At 38.4% G+C, this 25,106-nt stretch overlaps 1 long non-coding RNA gene across 3 annotated transcripts in view; it reads right to left on the bottom strand.

Moving 5' to 3' along the window:
- LOC111748439 (uncharacterized) overlaps window positions 1–25,106 on the bottom strand; it is a 57,275-nt gene that overhangs the window by 22,671 nt on the left and 9,498 nt on the right. Inside the window, exon 3 of one of the 3 annotated variants that reach the window (XR_002784159.2) lies at window positions 16,530–16,775. The exons of 1 other annotated variant lie outside the window; for it this stretch is intronic. This is a non-coding gene — a long non-coding RNA (uncharacterized LOC111748439). Of the gene's footprint in view, window positions 1–16,529; window positions 16,776–24,966; window positions 25,022–25,106 lie in introns of those variants that run through there. One more of the 3 variants, XR_010321784.1, reaches the window with a different exon arrangement.

The raw sequence follows: 25,106 nt of genomic DNA on the forward strand, positions 1-25,106 counted from the left end.
CGGAGAATATCTTATATATCACTCTGCTTTAACTGTAGAAGGTACCCAGTAAATATTTTTGGGTTAGGGTTTCTTTACTTGAAGAGCTAAGAAAGCTTTCTGAAAATTTTGAATTTTGCTTAGCTATCATATTTACTGATGCTGCTGTGGTAAAAAAAAAAAATCTGATATTTAAGGATCTGATTTGAAGATAATAGTCATGATTAGTTTCAGAAAACAGTGTGATTACAGAGGTTAATGCCCTTAAACCTTTATAATGCATTTAACATAATGTTATCACGCTGAGAGAATTTAATATTCTCTGCACTCAATGCAAATGAGCAATCAGGAAAGAGACACTACCAGTGAAATAGAAGAGGATTCAAAAAGCGAAAGAAAATAAAAAAAAAGGTTAGTTTAAGTCTAAGACAGAGATATGGATTTAAGCCAGTGGAATTCTTGGGATATACTTCTTTTCATAAAGACATGAAAATTGGTGGAATAAATATAATTACCTTTGGTTTTTACAAGTTTTAAGTTGGCTAACCTTTAGTACAAAATGGACAGAAATATCCAATAACCTCAAAAATGTCCAATAACCTCAACAGTAGAAAAAAATCAAACAGTTTAGCTCCCAAATCTGACAACAAATGAAAAATATGTACCCTGTTTTAACCTTCTATAGAGGACAATATACATTTTAACTCTGATCTGTGAAATTATTGGTTTTTCCTAAAGCAAAATATATTGTACTCAAATTATGACTTGAATTTATAATCTACAAATCCATTTAATTTCTTATATTGCCTTAACAATACTAATTAATTCCATTTAAATTCTATATGTTAGTGACAGTGTTATAACCCCCCCAAAACAAAACAAAAACCACTGCCGTCCAGTAGATTCTGACTCATAAAGGTGCTATAGGACAGAGTAGAACCGTCCCATAGGATTTCTAAGGCTGTAAATCTTTACGGAAGCAGACTGCCACATCTTTCTCCCACTGCAACACCTGGAGGGTTTGAACCATCAACCTTTTGGTCAGCAGCCAAGCACTTTAACCACTGCACCAACAGGGTTCCTTGAAAGTGGTCTAACTATCCATGAAATGGGGGAGGTGGGGAATTATGCAGAAAGTACTTTAACATAACATATCCAATTAATAGAGAAGCGCAAGATCTTGTTTCCACTATTGGAATAGCCACACTTAAGTCTGCACGTACCTTTAGATTAATATTTAAATTTCAATATGATAGGGACCAGAGTTTTTTTCTAGTTAATAAAATAATAACGATGGTATTGGTAACTATAAATGATAGGCTGGAGATATTTAGGGAACAGGACAAAATGACTAGTAATCAGTTTTTTGTAGAATCTCATGCAATTCACCAGCAGTTCAGTTTTAAAATACTTCTGAAGCATCTGCTCTTTCAAAATCTGAGTTCAGTGGATAATTATATGCATTTTTTCTCCTAAAAACCACCTTTAGTATACTCGACAGAATGGATACTAATATTTTCAAACCACAAACTATTTCAGCAGCAATATTGTGGCTTTTTCCCCGTCAATAGTTTAAAGAAAAAAAAAATCTGAGAAGCATGTTTTAAAGAGAAAAATATTTTAGTCTTTGACCCAGAGATTTTCCAAAACTCTTAACTCTCTAAGAAATAAAGTATATAAAGATTTCCAAATAAAATCCCAAACACCCAGTGATCCCATTTTACATCTGTATTGGGTAGCAGGCTGAGTCATTAAACTTATCTGATTTTGTACTCTTTATCTATTGTAAATGCTTTTACCTGGGAATAGGTCAATTTAGTTGTAGAGCAACTTTGTCAGGTAACCTTCCCTTATAATTTCCCATCTTTACTAAGAATTAAAAGGATTTACCAGAGAAATCCTCAGAAACCCCAAAACTTGGGTTTTAAAACTTCTCTAACTGAATAGAACATCTTTCATGCCTGCAGATATTTTTACATCTAGGACAGCCTACAGTTCTGCTTGCCAACATGAAGCTTAGCTCACAAATTTTTCAGCAGCTGCTATGACAATGAGCCAGCTTTTATGTAAATTAGATGTCCTCCTGATAAATTTTTAACTACAAAATTAATTTTTAAAAATTACGATTAATTTTTTCTGAAAAAAAATGGTAAAATACTTCAAGTGTATTTATTTAATTGAAAAAACCCAGTGCCATCGAGTTAAGTCTTTGCTTTAAGATATATATATATATGTGTGTGTGTATATATATATATATATATATTCCGTAAGCCAGAAGAAAGTTTTCTGAAACAACTGTAGTTTTAAAGATGTGATAAAGTTAATTTTTTCATTGAGGGGTACATTTTACCTTCCTTTTTAGCTAATAGTCTTATAAAATATCTTTACTTAGTCAAATATAATGAGGTTGGCATATTTTTGCACTATCACCTTAAATTCACATCAATCATCTCTTCAGAAAGAAAAAAAAAAACCCAAAAAACCAAACCCATTGCTGACCAGTCGATTCCAACTCATAGTAACTCTATAGGACAGGATAGAATGCCCCACAGAGTTTCCAAGAAGCACGTGGTGGATTCGAACTGCCGACCTTTTGTCTAGCAGCCATAGCACCTAACCACTACACCACCAAGGTTTTCCTCAGAAAGACAAAGCAGCATAAAATAAAAACCTGTACTTTTGAAAAACTGAAGCTTATTATTCAATTTTTTTAGTCTTTTTTTGGCCAACCTTTATTAAACCAAAAATTGTTGTTGTTGTTGTTAGGTGCCGTCGAGTCAGTTCTGACTGATAGCGAACCTATACACATAAGAACAAAACACTCAAAAGAACGAAACACTGCCTGGTCCTGTGCCATCCTTACGATCGTTGTTATGCTTGAGCGCATTGTTGCAGCGACTGCGGCAGTCCACCTCATTGAGGGTCTTCCTCTTTTCTGCTGACCCTGTGCTTTAATAAGCGCGATGTCCTTCTCCATGAACTGATCCCTCCTGACAATATGTCCGAAGTATGTAAGATGCAGTTTCGCCACCCTTGCTTCTAAGGAGCATTCTGGTTGTATTTCTTCCAAGACAGATTTGTTCGTTCTTTTGGAAGTCCATGTTATATTCAATATTCTTTGCCAACACCACAATTCAAAAGTGTAATTATTCTTTGGTCTTCCTTATTCATTGTCCAGCTTTCACATGCATATGATGAGACTGAAAATACCATGGCTTGGGTCAGGTGCACCTTAGTCTTTGGTGGCATCTTTGCTTCTCAACACTTTAAAGAGGTCCTTTGCAGCAGATTTGCCCAATGCAATGTGTCTTTTGAGTTCTTGCCTGCTGCTTCCATGGGTGTTGATTGTGGATCCAAGTAAAATGAAATCCTTGACAACTTAAATCTTTTCTCCATTTATCATGATGTTGCTCATTGGTCCAGTTGTGAGGATTTTTGTTTTCTTTATGTTGAGGTGTAATCCATACTGAAGGCTGTGGTCTTTGATCTTCATCATTAAGTGCTCCAAGTCCTCTTCACTTTCAGAAAGCAAGTCTGTGTCATCTGCATAACACAGGGTGTTAATGAGTCTTCCTCCAATCCTGATGCTGCCTTCTTCTTCATATAGTCCAGCTTCTCGGGTTATTTGCTCAGCATACAGATTGAATAGGTATGGTGAAAGGATACAACCCTGATGCACACCTTTCCTGACTTTAAACCACTCAGTATCCCCTTGTTCTGTCTGAATAACTGCCTCTTGATCAATGTACAGATTGCTCATGAGCACAATTAAGTGTTCTGGAATTTCCATTCTTTGCAATGTCATCCATAATTTGTTATGATCCACACAGTTGAATGCCTTAGCATAGTCAATAAAACACAAGTAAACATCCTTCTGGTATTCTCTGCTTTCAGCCAGGATCCAGCTGACATCACCAATGATATCTCTGGTTCCACGTCTTCTTTTGAATCTGGCCTGAATTTCTGGCAGTTCCCTGTTGATATACTGCTGCAGCTGCTTTGGAATGATTTTCAGCAAATTTTGCTTGCCTATGATATTAATGATATTGTTTGAAATTTCTGCATTCGGTTGGATCACCTCTTGGGAACACACATCAATATGGATCTCTTCCAGTCAGTTGGCCTGGAAGCTGTCTTCCAAATTTCTTGGCATAGATGAGTGAGCATTTCCAGCGCTGCATCTGTCTGCTGAAACATCTCAACTGATATTCCTTCAATTCCTGGTGCCTTGTTTTTCCCCAGTTCCTTCAGAGCAGCTTAGACTTCTTCTTCAGTACCATCAGTTCCTGATCATATGCTACCTCTTAAAATGGTTGAACGTCGACTAATTCTTTTTGGTATAATGACTCTGTGTATCCCTTCCATTTTCTTTGGATGCTTCCTGCATTGTTTAGTATTTTCCCCCTAGAATCCTTCACTATTGCTACTCAAGGCTTGAATTTTTTCTTCAGTTCTTTCAGCTTGAGAAAATTAAGCAATTATTAAATATGTCTAGCTATTTACAGAGTGCAAGTACCTTTGTTATTAATCCATCCTTTTGAGAGTAAAGTGTAATGCTTATTACTGATAGGCTTTTTTGTCCTAAAACTATTTGTGTACACAGTCCTACTTTCCTGGAGCCCTGGTGGTACAGTGGTTAAGAGCTCAGGCAGCTAATCAAAAGATAGGCAGTTGGAATCCACCAGCCACTCCTTGGAAAGTGTATGAGGCAGTTCTACTCTGTCCTATAGGATTGTTATGAGTTGGAATTGACTCAGTGGCCATGGGTTTAGACCTGCTTTCCTAGCTTTGTGTTCTGGATTACAGTAGTGTTCTTAAGGATGAATAGAAAAATGTACAAAACCTGAATCCCAAAACAGGAAATAAATTTTATTATAATTATTTTTAATCTGCACAATATACATTTTTTCTCTAAAACACAATTATCCATTCTTTTGAATTCAGTTATTTCCACAATCATAAGGGATAATTTTTCAATTTTAAAATATAAAGATCAATCAGGTTTTCAGTAAACGATGATTCAATATCATAGACTCTTCAGATGTGCACTGAGTTTCAATATTGTGAAATACCAGTATTCTAAAGTATGTAGGAGCAATTCATTCTCATCAATTTAAACATTTAATGAATCTTTAATGTCCGAAGATGAGGTTTTTAAAAAAAGCATAGTTCTGACTGTTTTTAATAGGTAACATCTTTAAAAACCTGCACTTCCACTTTGTAGATTTGCATACAGCAATAACATATAACCAAAAAACCAAACCCATTGCCATCGCGTTGATTCTGAGTCACAGTGACCCTATAGAACAGAGTAGAACTGCCCCAAAGTGTTCCCAAGGAGCAGCTGGTAGACTCGAACTGCTGACCTTTTGGTTAGCAGCTGTTGCAATTAACCACTATGCCACCAGGGCTCTGCAATAATATATAGCTTGCTGCAAAGCATAGTGTTAGACTTGAAAACCCAAACAGTTATTTTATTATTGGCAGTATAACTTGTCTTTAATTTTGTTCCCAGATTCAAGGTCCACTTCCCGTACATTCATTTCTCAGCCTTCTGAAATCTAGCACCTAGAACAGCGCTTCACATAAGATAGAATCTCGGTGCCTTTTTATTGCATGAGTGAACGAGAATGAGAACGATTTCTTTCCTTGACACTGTAGTAACAATACATTCTTTAAGATAAATTTTGGCTAACCCCTTTTTGACTATAAGCCTGTTGCCTATTTACTCCTTTAATTACTATGAGATGTACTTTTGTTATTGTTATTATTTTATATTTTTTTCTCTTGATACTACTGAAACCCAACAGATCGCAGTGATGGTTAAGGTTGTGTGTCAACTTGGCTGAGCTATGATTCTCAGCGGTTTGACAGTTATGTAATGATGCAGTTTGGCAGTTATACGACATACTTTGGTGGTTTTGTAATGATGTAATTTGGCAGTTATGTAATGGTGTAGTCATCTTTCATGATGTGATCAGCCAATCAGTTGTAAGGGGAGTTTCCTCATGGGTGTGCCCTGCATCCAGTATATATACGGACGTTCTGGTAAAGCTTGCTTGCTTAGTCTGGATCCTGCATCTGACCTCTCGTTCTTGAGACTTGAGCCAGCGCCTACCATATTGCTTGCCAATCTTGGGATTCATCAGCCTCTGCTGCCTGAGCCAGCAGCCTACCTTCTGACCTGCTGACCTTGGGTTTGTCAGCCCCTGCAGCTATGTGAGTCAAGAGAAGCCTCTAGCCTGACACCTGACGTACAGACTTGGGACTTGACAGCCTCTACAACTGTGTGAGCCATGTTTATATATGTACATTTCACTGGTCTTGCCTTTCAAGAGAACCCAGCCCAAGATAATCTCCTAATAGAGGCAAACGATCACCAGGATAGAATTATTTGTGTTTGTCTTCTTTTATCTTTATTCTTTTCTTTCTGTGTTCAGTCCTCACAGAATCCTTTGCTCCTTCATTTTTTAGGTTCTTTCCTCCTTTCACAATTCATTTATTATGATATCACCATATGCACACTGCTTATGTATGTATGTTCTCTCACTCTTTTTGTAAGTCGTTGCCTGGTTAAACATCCAGGTGTGGCACTTGATTAGTGTCATATCTCTAACTGCTCTCATGGGCTTTCTAACTGATGGCCCAGTTTTGATTTCAAATATATTACATGCTAGAAGGTAGCATAATGTAGATGGAAAAGTACTTAGTTTTTGTTTCTTTTCCCCTCCAGTTCTGCTTTTAACTAGTCATGTGGCAATAGCAAATTACCTGATCTCCCTGGCTTTCAGAGTTCTCTTCTAATAAAATGTTGAATTTTTTGGGTATGATTCCTTAAGGCTCCTTCTAACTTACATTTCAGAGGGTTTGCAATTTAGTCTAAATATCTTTCTTCAAAAATAATTCACCATTAGATAGTTTCATTTTTGTTATTGGTATCCCCATTATTTTACTTTCTAAGCTGAATATCTGAAATTTCCACAAGTCTTTCTTCACCTTGGTCGTTCATTCATTCTTTCTTTTTTCATTTCTGTCTGTCTGTCTGTCTCTATCCTTCCTCCATCCCTCCTTTGTTTCTTTGTCTTTCTTGTCCATCATGCCAGTGAAAATTAAGTTGCATTTTAAAGAATGAGCAGCACTTAACCAGTTGGAAAAGGAAAGAAAATACAACAGCTTATACAAAGTCAGGAGAAACCAGGGCACGTGGTAAATCTTTTTTCCCCATCCTATCATTTTGTATTTGACATTATATGTGCTTTCTTTGGCTTTATATAACTCTTTTTGTTTGTTTTTATGTATTTGGACTGTGACCTGTCTGTCAGTTTGTCATACCGTGGTGGCTTGTGTGTTACTGTGATGCTGGAAGCTATGCCACCAATATTTCAAATACCAGCAGGGTCACACATGATGCAGGGGTTTCAGCAGAGCTTCCAAACTAAGGCAGACTAGGAGGAAAGGCCTTCCTCCAAAAATTAGCCAATGAAAACCTTATGAATCACAACAGAAGACTGTCCCACTCGCTTGCTTAGTATACATCATCAGAAGGGATCAACTGCTGTAGGAGGACATCATGTAAAGTTCAGGGCCAGCAAGGGTGAGGGAAACCCTCTGTTAGCTGGAATGGTACAACAGCTGCAATTATGGAATCAAAAATGCTGGTGATTATGAGGATGACACAGGACAGAGCAATGCTTCACTCTGTTGTGTGTAAGGTTTCCAGGAGTCAGAGTTGAATTGATAGCAGCTATCTACCTTTTTTTTTTTTATCTACCTATATAACTGAACTTTAGTATTTTTCTTTATGAGTTCTTTAGGTTTTTCCTATGAGGTGTGGATAATTGTGCTCATGAAGAACAGGTACATATAACTAGAGGTAGTTGTTTGAACAGAGTAAGGGGATACTGAGTGGTTTAAAGTTAGGAAAGGTGTGCATCAGGGTTGTATACTTTCACCATACTTATTCAATGTGTATGCTAAGCAAATAATCTGAGAAGCTGAACTATATGAAGAACTCAGTATGAGAACTGGAGGAAGATCCATTAACAACCTGCAATAAGCAGATAACACAACCTTGCTTGCTGAAAGTGAAGAGGACTTGAAGCACTTATTGATGATGATCAAAGACCACAGCCTTCAGTGTGGATTGCATCTCAACATAAAGAAAACAGAAATCCTCACAAGTTGACCAATAAACAACATCATGATAAACAGAGAAAAGATTGGCGTTGTCATGGATTTCATTTTATTGGATCCACAATCAATGCCCTTGAAGCAGCACTCAAGAAATTAAACGACGTATTGCATTGGGCAAGTCTGCTCCAAGTGTTTTGAACAGTCTTTAAAGTGTTAAAAAGCAAGTCTTTAAAGTGTTAAAAGTCAAAGATGTCACTTTGAGGACTAAGGTGTGCCTGACTCAAGCCATGATATTTTCATGCAAAAGCTAGACAATGAATAAGGAAGACCAAAGAAGAATTGACACCTTTTAATTATGGTGTTGGTGAAGAATATTGAATATACCATGGACTGCCAGAAGAATGCATAAATCTGTCTTGGAAGAAGTACAACCAGAATGCTCCTTAGAAGCAAGGATGGTGAGGCTCTATCTCATGTACTTTGGACATGTTATCAGGAGGGACCAGTCCCTGGAGAAGAATATCATGCATGGCAGAGAGTAAGCAAAAAAGAGGAAAACCCTAAACTAGATCGATGGACACAGTAGCAGCAACAATGGGCTCAAGGAGGATGGTGTAGGACCAGGCAATGTTTCGTTTTGTTGTACATAGGGTTGGTATGAGTCAGAACTGACTTGAGGGCACCTAACAACACTGCCGTTAGGTGTGGAATTTCAGCAGTGAACAGGCAGGGTGAAGCAAGTTCACAGGATGTATATGTCAGACATTTTTCTAAATGCTTTTCATATTTATTTATTTATTTTTTGATATTTGAAGGTTGACCAGATACTTGATGATATGAGTGATTTATTGCTAATTATTTAAAATTTGATAGTGGTATTGCAATCATGGTTTTTCCAATACTGTGTGATGAGTGTAAAAGTAAATTTTGTTTTTAATTTTTTTTTACTTTGTTTTCATTTTCTTTAAGCAATAAATCCCCGATGTCCTCCTCAAACCTTGATAACTACTAATATGCTTTTGCTCTATTCATTTGTCTATTCTGGATATTTGTAAAAGTGGGAGCACATAATATTTGTCTTTTTGTGTTTGGCTTATTTCACTAAGCAAAGTGCTTTTAAGTTTCATCTATGTCAAAGCAAGTATCAGAATGTCATTTCTCTTCATGGATGAGTAACATTTCATTGTATGTATACACCACATTTTGTTTAGCCGTTCTTCTGTGGAAGAACTCTTGAATTGTTTCCACCTTTTGGCTATTATGAATAATTCTGCTATGAACATTGGTATCAAGTGTCTGACTCATTGTTTTCAATTGTTTTGGACGCATAACTAGGAGTGAAATGGGACGTTTAACTTATTGAAAAACTGTTTTCCATAAGGGTTGTACCATTTTAAATTCCCACCAGTAATGGACAATTTTTTCAATTTCTCTACTTCTTCACCAACACTTGGAATTTTACGTAATTTTTTAAATCCTTATAACTATCGTATAAGATAGGTTCCATCATCTGCAATTTACAAAGGAGGCTCAATAAATGTCAAGTGAGCTTCTAAATTTACCACAATTTACTTGAAAAAATCAGAGTACCTCCTGGGTATGTGTGGTTAGGCACTGTATTGTCTGCCTCCCAAAACAGTGTGAGGTCAAGGTCAGGAAGACTTGCTCATCTGAAGGAGACACCAGTAATCCAAACCAAAATGTCTAGCTGTATTTGGTAGGGTCCATACAGCAGAAATTGTAGCTTAGAGCCTAGAACTACGTCTGGTAATAGAATTCTTGTTGAAAGGATGGTAGAGCCAGTGAGAATCATCAGAAAGGGTCAATCTGAGAAACATGTCATGAAACAACCAATAGAAATATGCTGACATACTATGTATAGAAAAAGGTAAAAAATTGTTGACTCCAAAAACAAAAAATGTTTTTTCTTGACATTTGATGGATACCTCTAAAGATCTTACCTTAACCAGATGGATATAAACACCAAAAGTCTCATCTAGCATACAGCAGGTATGGAGCAGGGAACTCCTGGCAGAGGCAATATTTTAGCCAAGTGGGTGCTTGAGCAGTGGATCTAAGGAGATATTTTCAGGTTGGTGAAGAATCCAGTCCAGACACCGTGGGCATAGAAGTGTGCCAAGCTTTAGGAAGATAAGGTCCGTCATAGCTGGCTGGTATTTAGGCCGGATTCTAGCATGCATTTAGGAATACTGATGCAGAATGCTAATTTCGAAGCCCCCCAAATTCCCACAATAAATGTTAAGAAAAGAAGAGGCTAATACCAAACAAGTATATTGGTATATAGGTCTGCAGCAAGACTAAAGTTAGGTCATACCTACTAACAGAAATGAAATGATTAATAAATTGCCTCCTTTCATTATAGATGACTCAGGGAGTGGGTGAGGCTATGACTACAAACAGAAGGTCTTTAAAACATGCCACTAGCAAAGACTGTAATTGTCAAGGACAGAGAAATTGAGGCACCTGGGGGATAGCTAGGTAGGGAAATACACAGGTGTGAAACTCAAGAGATAGAAGTCTAGGCTAGAGAAAATATTTTAGGTTCCTTAAATTATTGTTCACAAATATTCAGTCCTTTTCCCCAACCTCAATGGGAGAAACATACTTGCTTGCCCCGTTATGTGGGGCTTGGCCAAGTGACTTGCTTTGACCAGTAGAGTTTTGCAATAATGACAATTCTAATCGTGGTCTTAAGATACATCAAGTTTCTGTTTGCCCTCTTTGCACCCTACCTTTTGTCATAAGAACATGTTTTGTCAGCCACAGTCTAATGTGAGAGACATGTGAATTGGCCCTGAATGCACTTTAGAGCCAAAAAAGCCATGTCAATCTAGATAGGGTGACCCCTCCCTCAGCCACCCCTTAGATATATGAGGACACTAATTGTCATTTTAAGTAACTGGGTTGTGAGGGTGATTTGTTATCTAGCATTATTGTGGCAATAGTTGACTTATTAAACGCTCTTTGCTTTAGCAGTATCTTTCAATCAAATTTCCCTGAAAACAACCAGCCCCTACTATCTATCCCTGTCATGCTATTATTTCTCATTGTGACTTTAATCATATGTTTCATACATCAAAAATTGACAGAGCTGTGTACATAGGTGGATGAACCCATTGTCATTGAGTTGATTCTGACTCATGACAACACCAAGTGTTACTGGCTCCATAGGGCTTTCTTGGCTATAATCTTTATGGAAGCAGTTTGCCAGACTTTTCTTCTCTGGAGCCACTGGGTAAGTTCTAACCACCACCTTTAGGTCAGCGGCTGATGACAAACTGCCTGCATCACCTTAGTGCATTAAAAAAACAACAAATAAAACCTAAACCGTTGCAGTTGAGTCAATCCCGACTTATAGAGACACTATATGACAGAGTAGAAACGGCCCCACAGGGTTTCCAAGGAGTGGCTGGTGGATTTGAACTGCTGACTTTTTTAGTTAGCAGCTGAAGCTCTTAATTGCTGGGCCATCAGGGCTGCAGATAGGTGGATTACTCTCCCCACCCTGCCCCTGTTGCCAGCAAGTGGATTCTGACCCATAGCGACCTTATAGGACAGAGTATAACTGCTCCATAGTGTTTGCAAGGAGCACCTGGTGGATTCAAACTGTCGACCTTTTGGTTGGCAGCTGTAGCTCTTAGCCACTACTACTACCGGGGTTTCTGGGTTTCTGTATAAGGATAATTAAATGATGGGCCCCAGCACAGTTAAATAAAGAGAAAATCTAAATGATGGGAAAAAAAAAAAGAACAGAATTTAAGAATCAGCTTGGCTGGGCAGGAAATATAATGCTCAAGTATTACTCATAAGAAAAACACGTACAAATAACCAAGAGATTACACCCTTATTCTAATTAGACTCAGAATAAGGGTGTGTGGAATTAATGGAACAGAAAAATTGCTGGGAGAGTTTTTATAAGACCATACATTCTCTTCTGACTCACAGTGAATTCTCATTTTTATACATATCCCTAAATCCTTTAAAAGCAGAGCGTTAAAGTAATGTAAGTTATTAAAAAATGATTGTACACTGCTTTTTCTTGAAAGATGTGGTATTGTATCTCCTACTTCTGAGTAAATTCTGCAAATTAATTTGGTTAAATCCAAAAAGTACCAATACTTATGCATTATTAAATTAAAAGGCCCTGAAATCTATTTTAAAATCCTGAATATTGTTATTTTCAAGGGAAATATAATCTTGATAACACTTCCTACAACAAATAAAACTATTCTAAGAAATTGACAGATTTTTCTAAGTGTGATTGGACTCTGGTATACCAATTTAGAATTTAAATATTCCCATGTTTATTACAAAAGACCAAAACAAACCTATTGCCATCGAGCTGATTCCGACTCATAGCCACCCTATAGGACAGAGTAGAACTGTCCCATAAGAGTTTCCAAGGAGCTTCTGGTGGATTCGAACTGCTGACATTTTGGTTAGCAGCAGAAGCTCTTAACCACTATGCCACCAGGGTTTCTGTGCTTATTACAGAGTTAGTTTAAATAATTTTTTATATGTTAAATCTGAAACACTTAAACTTTGTTACAATTAGAATTTTTTTTTTTTTTGTTACAAGGTACTTGGTATTTCAACACAATTACAATGTGTTCCCTAGGAGGTGTGTCTTCAAAAACACATTCTGTTTCCAGCTTCTCAGCCTCAGCTTGATTGTCTTTCAAGTTCCCTATACTGTTTAAGGGTAGTATCAACTCCCCAGTGATTCAGGCTTTGGATAATAATAGCAAACCCTTAATCTCTTTCAAAAGGAAACCCTGGTGGGGTAGTGGTTAAGTGCTACGGCTGCTAACCCAAAGGTTGGCAGTTTGAATCCACCAGGCGCTCCTTGGAAACCCTTTGGGTCAATTCAGCTATGTCCTGTAGGGTCACTATGAGTCAGAATTGACTCAACGGCAATGGGTTTTTTTTCTCTTTGAAGAAACTATGTCTAATTAACCACAAAACCCTTTAGAATTGTCCCCTTTGTGTCTTTCCCAGATGTTCTTTCTTGACATGGTGCAACTCTCCTTAAACCACTGGAAAGGTCACTATAGTGCTTGCATACTCTCAAAAAAATAAAAAAAACATTGCTGTAGAGTCGATTCTTACTCATAGTGACCCTATAGGACAAAGTAGAACTGGCCCATAAAGTTTCCAAGGCTGTGAAACTTTACAGAAGCAGACTGCCACATCTTTCTCCCCTGGAACAGCTGGTGGGTTCTAACTGTCCAACTTTTGGTTAGCAGTCTAGCACTTTAACCACTGCATCCACCAGGGCTCTGCATATGCTTAAAAAACCAAAACCAAACCCGTTGCTGTCGAATGGATTCTGACTCATAGCAACCCCCTAGGACAGAGCAGAACTGCTCCATAGGGTTTTCAAGGAGCAGCTGGTGGATTTGAACCACCAACTTTTTGGTTAGCCCTGAATTCTTAACCACTGCACCACCAGGGGTCCTCTATATGCTCTGACTCGAAAAATGTTTACTAGTAGAAAATGACTGAAGGAATGAATGGTTACTTCAAAACTCATGATTACTCACTCAGTTGAAAGCCCTGGTGGTGTAGTGCTTAAGAGCTACAGCTGCTAACCAAACGTTCAGCAGTTGGAACCCACCAGGTGCTTCTTGGAAACCCTATGGGGCAGTTCTACTCTGTCCTGTAGGGTTGCTATGAGTAAGAATCAACCCAACAGCAGTGGGTTGGGTTGGTTGATGGCCTTAAGCTCCAACCCTTAGGGCTGTGATCAAGCAGATCTCCGAGACGTGTTGTCAATACCACTGTAATCTCATCTCTCACTATATCGAACCACAGAACTCACTACCCTCTCATGAGGAAAACGTACTTTTATAAGATTATCCTTTCGTTAATATTTTTCCCTTAATCAGAAATATATTTCCCTAAATTTTCTACTTGGAAAAATTCAATTTTTCCTGCAGGGCCAATTTCAACTTTATAATACAGTAGTCAAGAGCACAGACTTTGAAGCCAGGCAGTCCGTGTTCAAATTCCAACTCTACCGTTTATTTAAAAAAATGGTAGCTGAGAAATGTGACCCAAGCTCAAAAAAACTGACAATGGACATCAGTCTTAAAATGACCCACCTTGTTGGAATGGACAAACAAGGATTTTAAATTAGCCATTATAACTAGGCTGAAAGCAATAAAGGAAAAAATTATTAATAAAATGAGAAGAATATAGCAGATAAATATAAACTATAAAAAGAACTAAATGAAAATTTGAAAGCTGAAAAATAAACTACCTGAGAAAAAAACCACTGGCCGTAATTTATCACGGATTGAAAATGTCAGTGGACAGAATTAGTTAACTTGAAGATATGTCGATACAGAAATTTTGCAATCTGAAGAACAGAGACAAAGAAGATAAGCAAAGAAATCTAACAAAACCCCAGAAACTGGTGAAAGAATACTAAAATGTCTAACATATGTAAAAATGAAGTCTCAGTAGTACAGAAAAAATGGAATAAGGCAGAAAAAAATTATAAGAATAAATAATGGCTAACAATTTTCAAACTTATGGAAAAACATAAATTTACAAATTTAAGGATCTCATTGGAATACAAACAGGATATGCATTAAAAAAAAAAAAAAATCTTTACCTGAGTACATCATAGTCAAACTGTGATAAATAGAAAATCTTGGAATCAGAGAAAACAAAATGTTATATACCAAACTCCAAACCCATTGTCATCAAGTTGATCTATTCATAGAGACTCTAAAGGACAGAGTAAAGCTGTCCTATAGGCTTTCCAAGACTGTAATCTTTACAGAAGCTGACTGCCTCATCTTTCTACCACAGACCACTGACCTTTTGGTTAGCAGCCAAGTCCTTAACAACTGAGGCACCAGGGCTCCTACATTATATGCAGGGGAATGATTATTCAAATAACTCTTCACTTTTCATTAGAAACTATGGTGAGAAGGAGAGGGCAGCTCAACAACCTTTTTAAAGCTCTAGAAGAAAATTACAGACCAATATTCCTCTGGAGTACAAACTCAAAAATTCTTGACAAAATCTTAGCACATTAAATCCCGTGCTATATAAAAAGGGATGATACATCGTGATCAAGTGGGATTTACCTCAGTTTTATCATCCCTCTAGGCTTAAAATGAGCCATCAGAGAGGCAGAAAGGGGGGACTTATCATCAAGAAAAAAGATCCAAGAGTGGGTTACGTCCTTTGGACCTGCAGTCCTTGCACTGAGAACCTCCTAGACCCAGGAGACAGAGAGAGAGAGCTATAATACCAGAGATGGCACAAAAAGGCAAGAAGCAGCAGCAGAGAAATGGTGGCAGCAGAATCAGGAAACTGGTGTGAAATGGTGCAGTGGGCTTCCTGGCCCACAGAGCAGGGTAGTTACAGTGGGTGTTATGACCCATGGAGTGAGAGAACTGAGATCCTTCTGGCAGGGGGCTTCCTGGTAGAGTAGGGTGCCACTTATAAAAATTATAGGTGGAATTAAAGAGTGTTATATGTTTTCCTGAGCAGGGCAGAGGCCAGGCCCAGGTGCCCATGGACCCAGGGGCCAAGTGACAAGCCTACCAGTTTGTGTGGCAGATAAGCTGTCCTGACTGAAGAACTGTATCCTGCATCATTCCCGATACTGACTTGTAACCTGTTACTTCCCTAAGAAACCCCGTAATCATGAGCATTGTCTGTGAGTTCTGTGTGGCTACTGCAATGAATTATTGAACCCAGCAGAGAACTAGAGAGTGCTGTGGAGGGACGGCAGGTGTCAGATGGGTAAATAGGTTGGAGAGTGGAGGTATGTCTGACGTCCATCTCATATGAATCAGCCTTGTGCTGATGCTGATCTTGATTCTCTTCTTCCCCTTGCAAAGTCAAATGGGAAGATCTGATGACATGCACCACACCCTTTTTACAGTGTGACTGTTAATACACAGAATTAGTTGGAAGTAAACTTCTTTTTTAATTTAAGAGTTATACCAGTCTAAAGAGACTGACATTGTTTGTGAAGCAAAAACTTTCTATAGGGAGGAATAAGACAGAGAAATTTCCTCATATTCCAATGTCCATTTCAGATGTGGCCAAGGGTGATAAGGAAAAAGGAAAGACATCCATTAAAGAATGTGGAACTCATAAACAATGGAGGAAAAAAGACAAGGATGCTACTCCCAGGCTTTCTACAGAACATTTTTGCACCAAGAGTAAGGACACTTAACCACGTTATCCCAGTGGCATTTCAGAATTGCTTTGGACCACTGACTACTCTAAATAGCAGTGTTCAATGACGTGTTATCCCTATTCCACCACTGCATGTTATATTTCAGTTGTGGAGATGGAGGAATGCTGAGGGACAGAAAATTTGCCTCCCCACCCCCCTCCCGTGGGTCTCCAGATTAAGAACTACCATACCTGGACTTGAAATGGTTTGTATAATGCAAAGTGAATGATGTGACACACACCACATCTGAGCAGAAGTTTTATCTGCATTTGCATGGTTCACTTTGTCCTCTTGGTCTTCCCTTCTGCTAAGAGGATGTGTATGTTCCACATAAGGTCTGCTCCTTTAGGCAAGTTTCCAGAATGAGAGGACACATGGAGCAGAGTTGAGTAGAGCCAAGTAGAGCAGAGCAAAATGCAGTTGCTTGATATGTAATCTGAGTGAAAAATAAATGGCATGTTTGTAAGCAACCGAGATTATTGGGTGGCTAGTTATACAGAAGCAGTCCTGGTGGCATAGTGGTTAAGAGCAGGTCAGCAATTCAAACACACCTGGGGCTCCTTGGAAACTGTATCAGGCAGTTCTACTCTGTCCTTTAGGGTTGCTGTGAGTCAGAATTGACTCCACAGCCACGGGTTTGGGCTTTTTTTTTCTTCTTTTTTGGTTTCGTTGTACAGCAAAGCTAATACAAGAATAGCTAGGGAGCAGATTTTTAAAGTATAAAATGATATTACATACAACTCTCTGTTTGAAATTTGATTGAAATAATGAATTATCTCTGGAAAAAAATTTCCAAAATGAGTAAATCTAAATAGGCATATTTCAAAGAAGATCTCGAAAAGTATGTGGAAGAATTTTCTCCCAAAGAATACTAGGCCTAGATGGTTTTACAAATCAATTTATTTCAGTTTTCCAAAGAGTAGATACTTTGAAGAAGATATATACACAGTATTCAAAAATTTAGAAAAATGTAACATCTTCCTATTTTGTAAAATCAGTATAGCCATAATACTAACCTGAACATACGTGTATATAAAGACTCGTAAATCATTCTCAGATATAGATAAAGGTGCTGTGCCTACTGGATTGTCCATGAATTCAATATCACTATTATTTCATCCTAATGCTGGGCACTACATTTCTAAGAATCCCTTTTCTTGCCAATGAAAGGAAACACGTGTGGGATTTTTTGAAGAAAGAAGTGAAGTGTTAAGTCAGCATTCTCAGGAGGTCATGGCAGCCAGATGTGATGGCTTCTTGGACTTGCCTGTGAGTTTGGGAATCCCTACCTGATACATTGCTTGAAGCTGAAGTTGTGAGGGAATAGTTCCCTGATTCTGTAGCTGTAGCACTCTAGATCTTCCATGAAACATTCTGTAAATCCTAATTCCTATTTTTAATATCTCATTCCTATAATATTTGCAGTGGCTCTGCATTGCTGACCAACCAAGACTAGTAAAAACGTTCATACCAGAATCACTCCAGGGGAACAGGACCATAAGGAAGGGAATCTGAAATTGATTCCAGAACCTGCTTAGGTTTAAAGGCTCCAGTGACTCCCCTATCAGTGATAAAAGAGGCTCTGATAGTATTCCCAGCATTAGAAAAGAGACATAGGACCAGTGGCAAAGTGGGTGTTGGAAGTATCACTGAAGTTTGACTTGGAAGGCTGAAGTCAAGCAACAGAAATTACAAATTTGCAATAAATAACCCTTAAATCTAAATATTTGATCTGGATTTCAATTGTTACTCTTTAATTATAAATCTGTTTTATATGAAAATAATAGATATTTCTAAAACAATGTATTTCAAGTGCTGTGCTAAAAATTAATTTAGATCTACAGTTACTTGAAGATCCTAAAACAAAATGTTTTACAGTATTTTTGCATGCATGTGATATATTCAAATTCTCTTGGTTCCATGATTTCTCATTTATTTCTAAAATTATTACTTTAATTCAAAGTGATACCTGCTCATTGAGTAAATTTTAAACCTATATACTTTTACATGATAAAGTTCTGGTAAAGTCCCTATGTTCTACTTTCTGTCAATATTACAGCCTAGAAGTAAATATTTTAACTGTCGATATGTATCCTTCCAAAATTTATGTATATGTGTATACAGACAACATATGCTTTTTTTTAGTGTTGTTGTTTTTAAAATGTAACTAGTAATTGTCTTTCTCACTGAAGCTTAACCAGAACCACCCAAGAAAACTAGGTTTGCCCTGGGGCCCTATCAAATTAATAATTAAGCACTTAGAACATCTATAGGCTCTTCTATGCTTTAATCAGGAGACCTAGTGGTGCAGCAGTTAAAGCACTCAGCTGCTAACCAAAAGGCTGGCTGTTTGTTTGAACCCACCTGCTGCTCTGCGGGAGAAAGACATAGTAGTCTGTTTCTATAAAGATTTACAGCCTTGCAGCCTTGGAAACTCTATGGGGCAGTTCTACTCTGTCCTATACGGTCATTATGAGTCGGAATCAACCAGATGGCAATTTTTTTTTTTTAATGATTTAATCAGTGGTTCTCAATCTTTGCGTGTATCCAAATCACTGAAGAACTTATTCAAACACAGGTTATTGGCCACTCCCCCAGAGTCTCTTATTCAGTCTGTCTGGGGTGGGAGTACATTTGCCCTTCTAACAAATTTCCAAGCGATGTTGGTTCAGGGGCCACATTTTGAGAAGACTTTGTAAATATTTAGGAATACTCTCATTAATATTTCTGAGTATTTGATATTATTTGCTTACATTATTTTAAAAAATAATGTATTAATGAATACATTTTTCCTTGGTTTACTTGTTATTACAGCAATTGCAACTATTACTCAGGGTTTAAAGAGCTCTCATAAATCTGTTATATTTTACTGCATTGTAGCCGCATTCACAAGTTTAGGAATATTGGAGATGTAGGAATACATCCTTCCAAAGTATTGATGGTAAATTGAACATGATAAAGTATGCATCGATTAGCAAAAAAGGAAGAACCATTTCCTAAATATTGTTTGACTAACTAGTTAACAATTAGGGGAAAAAGTTGTCTATTAGCACTTGACACCAAACTAAATTCCAAAAGGATGAAAGACATTATACATACATATATATGTGTGTGTGTGTGTGTGTATACACATTATATATATGTGATATACATATGAAAGCCATTATATATTTTACATATATATATATATATATACAGCTGTTGTTTGTGTTGAGTCAATTCCAACTCATAATGATCCTATAGGACGTAGAACCACCCCATAGGGTCTCCTATCTTTAGAGGAGAAGATCCCAGGTCTTTTCTGGTGGGTTTGAACCACCGACCTTTTGGTTAGCACTCAAGTGCTTAATCATTGCACCACTCAGGTTCCGTGTGTGTGTGTGTGTGTGTGTGTGTACAGTAAAACTTGCAAAAGCTAGAAACTGTGTAAGGCATAAATCTGTCAACCTGACAGAGAAAGAAAAACAAGACACTTATCAAGTTCTGGGTCTCACAGGAAGTTTCACTGTACATACATAGAGTAAGTCCCAGGGTTATAAATGTCTGACTCATGGACAACTCATACTTGCCTTTTAATGTTTTATAAATTTGCCTCTCACGTTGAAACAGGGCTTCAAACCAGTTCAAACTGGTTTTGTCATGGCCGATGAAGTGAAACCAAAAGTGACTCAAATTTTTACAATTTGAGTGATCCAGAACGATAACCGGAATGAGAAAAATTACGGGTCAAGCCCTGGAACAGGAGACTCTGAAGAGGTGTAGAGAGCCCTTCCAGGAGCCTAATGCATGAGAATGGATTATCGGAAGGACTGTGGAGAGTGACACACATTCAAAGCGGTGTGGTAGGCCACCACCTGTAACCATCTTTGTTTCTGACTCTTCTGCTCAAAATCCAATGGGCAAGAGATTTGTTTGCTATGCAACACATATGCTGCCCTTGTTTTCTAAAACGGTGATTAAAGTTTCTAGCAGATCTTTGTTGGCTGGGCCATGATTCTCGGGTGGTTTGGCAGTTATGATACAGTTTGGTAGTCATATAATGATGTGATCATCTTCACGGTGAGGTTTAATATAATGTGATCACCTCCATGACAGGATCTGCTGTGAGTGGCCAATCAGTTGAAAGGGAGTTTCCTTGGAGGTGTGGCCTGCATCCAATATGGGTGTACTTTCTAGCAAGGCTCATGGGCTTTGGCTCGCTCTGGATCCTGCAGCTGGCTCCTGTTCATGTGAGCTCCAGTTCTTGGGACTTGAGCTAGCAGTTTACCTGCCATCTTGCCTGCCGATCTTGGGATTCATTGGTATTCACAGTCTGTGAGCCACAGCCTTGCTGGCTGACTTGCCAATCTTGGGTTCATCAGTCACAAACTTCCAGCCTGACCCACAGACTTGGGACATTCCAGCCTCTAAAACCACATGAGCCGTTTCCTTAATATAAACCTCTGTTTCTATATATTTATACACTTTACTGGTTTTGCTTCTTTAGAGAACCCAGCCTAAGATACTCCAGTTCACCCAAATTTTAAAAATTCCAGTCTGCTCCACTGTTGCTTCCTTGGCCATGACTGAACTGAGAAGGACAAGTTCAAAGCCCTGCTTTGAAACATTTGAACCAGAGTTTCTAACTGGTTAGTTCCAGTTCGAACCCTTGCTGAGAATTTGCATTTCTTCCCCAGATACACAGAATCAGAATTTACATTTTAACAAGATCTCCAGGTGATTCTTACGTATAATGAATTTTGAGAATCACTGCTCTAGTAGAAAAGAGCCCTGGTAGTGTAGGGGTTAAAGTGATTGCTAACTGAAAGGGTGGTGGTTTGAAACCACCAGTGGCTCTGTGGAAGGAAAAATGTGGCAGTCTGCTTCTGTAGAGATTTACAGCCTCTGAAACCCTCTGGGGTCTCTAAGAGTCAGAATCGACTCGACAGCAGTGAGTTTGGTTTGGTCCCTAGCCAGCAGCATCAGCACTGACTGGGAACTTGTTAAAAATGCAAATTTTCAGCAGAGGTTCAAACCTAAAGAAACCCTTTGAAGCCCTAGATTGAACCAGCCTCTACTTGCAACTGTTTCTTCTCATTTTAAGTCATGCCAAATCAGCAAATGAAGGTCCCAAAAGCTCTACTCCATCCACATCATTAAGGTCAACTCTACTTTGAAGAGGCAGCTCTTCTTCAGTCATCTTTTGAATGCCTTCCAACCAGAGGGGCTCATCTTCTGGCACTATATCAATGTTCTGCTGCTATTCATAAGGTTTCACCAGCTAAATCTTTTCAGATGTAGACTGCCAGGTCCTTCTTCCCAATCTTAGTATGGAAGCTCAGCTGAAACCTGTCCACCATGGGTGATCCTGCTGGTGTTTGAATACTGGTGGCATAGCTTCCAGCATCACAGCAACATGCAAGCCCCCATCATATGACAAACTGACAGACACATGCAACATCAGCAAACATCCACTAATAATCGGAACCTAGAATGTATGAAGTATGAACCTAGGAAAACTGGAAAATTGGAAGCTGTCAAAAATGAAATGGAATGCATAAACATCGATATCCTAGGCACTAGTGAGCTGAAATGGACTGGTATTGGCCATTTTGAATTGGACAATTACGTGGTCTACTATGACGGCAACAATCACTTGAAGAGGAATGGCGTCGCATTCATCGCCAAAAAGAACATTTCCAGACTTATCCTGAAGTACAACACTATCAGTGATAGGATAATATCCATATGCCTACAAGGAAGACCAGTGAATACAACTATTATTCAAACTTACGCACCAACCACTAAGGCCAAAGGTGAAGAAATTAAAGATGTTTACAAATTTCTGCAGTCTGAAATTGATCAAACATGCAATCAGGATGCACTGACAATTACTGAAGATGGAATGCAAAAGTTGGAAACAATAGTTGGAAAATATGGCCTTGGTGATAGAAACAATGCTGGACGTTGCATGATAGAATTTTGTGAGACCAACAACTTCATTGGAAATACCTTTTTTCACCAACATAAATGGCAGCTATACACGTGGACCTTGCCAGATGGAATACACAGGAATCAAATCAACAACACCTGTGGGAAGAGATGATGGAAAAACTCAACATCATCAGTCAGAACAAGGCCAGGGGCTCACTGAGGAACAGACCATCAATTGCTCATATCAAGTTTGAGTTGAAACTGAAGAAAATTAGAACAAGTCAAGGAGAGCCAAAGTAAGACCTTGAGTATATCCCACCTGAATTTAGAGACCATCTCAGGAAGAGATTTGGTGTGTTAAACTCTAATAACCAAAGACCAGAGAAGTTATGAAATAATATCAAGGACATCATACATGAAGAAATCAAGAGGTCATTAAAATGACAAGAAAGACCAAAATGGATGTCAGAAGAGACTCTGAAACTGCTCTTGAATGTTGAGTAGCTAAAGTGAAAGGAAGAAATGATGAAATAAGAGTTGAACAGAAGCTTTCAAAGGGCAGCTCAAGAAGACAAAGTATTATAACGACATGTGCAAAGACCTGGAGATAGAAAACCAAAAGAAAGGAACACGCTCTGCATTTCTCAAGCTGAAAGAAGTGAAGAAAAAATTCAAGCCTTGAGTTGCAATACTGAAGAATTCTGTGGGGAAGATATTAAATGACTCAGGAAACATCAAAAGAAGATGGAATGAATACACAGAGTCACTACATCAAAAAGAACTGGTTGACGTTCCACCATTTCAGGAGGTACTATATGAGTAGGAACCAATGGCACTGAAGGAAGAAGTCCAAGCATTGAAGGTATTCGTAAAAAACAAGGCTCCAGAAATTGAAGGAATACCATCTGAGATGTTTGAACAAATAGATTTAATACTGGAAGTACTCACTTGTCTATGCCAAGAAATCTGGAAGATAGCTACCTGGCCAAACAATAGGAAGAGATCTATGTGTATGCCTATTTCTAAGGAAGATGATCCAACCAAATGAGGAAACTATTCAACAATATCATTAATATCACACAGAAGTAAAATTTTGCTGAAGATCATTCATAAGCGGCTCCAGCAGTGAAGCAATAGGGAACTGCCAGAAATTCAAGCCAAATTCAGAAGAGGATATGGAACCAAGGATACCATTGTTGATGTCAGATGGATCCTGGCTGAAAGCAGAGAATACCAGAAAGATGTGTACCTATGTTTTATTGACTAAGCAAAGGCATTTGACTGTGTGGATCATAACAAATTATGGATAACATTGCAAAGAATGGGAATTCCAGAACACTTAATTGTGCTCATGAAGAACCGTACATAGATCGAGAGGCAGTCTTTTGAACAGAACAAAGGGATACTGCATGGTTTAAACTTAGGGAAGGTGTGCATCAGGGTTGTATCCTTTCACCATACCTATTCAATCTGTATCCTGAGCAAATAATCTGAGAAGCTAGGCTATATGAAGAAGAACACAGCATCAGGATTGGAAGAAGAATCATTAAGAACCTGCGTTATGGAGATGACACAACCTTGCTTGCTGAAAGTGAAGAGGACTTGAAGCACTTATTGATGAAGATCAAAGACCACAGCCTTCATTATGGATTACACCACAACGTAAAGAAAACAAAAATCCTCACAACTGGACCAATAAGCAACATCATAATAAAAAGGGAAAAGATTGAAGTTGTCAGGAATTTAATTTTACTTGGATCCACAATCAACACCCATGGAAGCTGCAGTGAAGAAATCAAAAGACGCACTGCATTGGGCATATGTGCTGCAAAAGACATTTTTAAAGTGTTAAAAGGCAAAGATACCACTTTGAAGACTAAGGTACACCTGAACCAAGGTATGGTGTTTTCAATCACTTCATATGTATGTGAAAGCTGGATGATGGAAAAGGAAAGCCGAAGGAGAACTGACATCTTGTGATGTTGGAGAAGAATATTGAATATATCATGAACTGCCAAAAGAACAAACAAATCTGTCTTGCAAGAAGTATAACCAGAATGCTCCTTAGAAGCAAGGATCACAAGACTATGTCTCACATACTTTGGACCTGTTGTCAGGAGGGATCAGTCCCTGGAGAGGACCATCATGCTTGGTAAACTACAAGGTCAGTGAAAAAGAGGAAGACCCTCAATGAGATGGGCTGACATAGTGGCCGCAACAATGGGCTTAAGCATGACAATGATTGTGAGGATGGCGCAGGGCCAGGCAGCGTTCTGTTCTGCTGTACATAGAGTTCCATAAGTCGGAACTGACTCAGTGGCACCTAACAACAATTACTTGCAACAAATTCCCCATCACAATCACCTTCGCTTGCTGCACGTGCAGCTTTTAAACCATTAAAAAGGCTTCGAGCCTTTTCTTGCACTAACCAAAAACCAAGCCTGTTGCAGTCGAGTTGATTTGGACTCGCAACAACCCTGCAGGACAGAACAGAACTGCCCCATAGGGTTTCCAAGGAGCTGCTGCTAGGTTTTAACCTGTGAACCTTTTGGTTAGTAGTCAAGCTCTCAACCACTGTGCCACCAGGACTCCTACTTGCACTAATGTTAGATAAGAACCATACACACCTTTTCTGACTTACCTACAAATTCAACTTAAAGACACACTTAGGAATGGATATCCTTTGTAACCAGGGAACAACCTGTATACACATACCTGTACTATTTTTGATGTTAGGTACCATCGAGTCAGTTCCAACTCATAGCAACCCTATGCACAACAAAACAAAACAGTTCCCTGTCCTGAGCCATCCTCACAATCACGGCTATGTTTGAGCCCACTGTTGCAGCTACTG

The sequence above is a fragment of the Loxodonta africana genome, chromosome 4 (assembly GCF_030014295.1).
Source record: "Loxodonta africana isolate mLoxAfr1 chromosome 4, mLoxAfr1.hap2, whole genome shotgun sequence".
Classification (NCBI taxonomy): domain Eukaryota; kingdom Metazoa; phylum Chordata; class Mammalia; order Proboscidea; family Elephantidae; genus Loxodonta; species Loxodonta africana.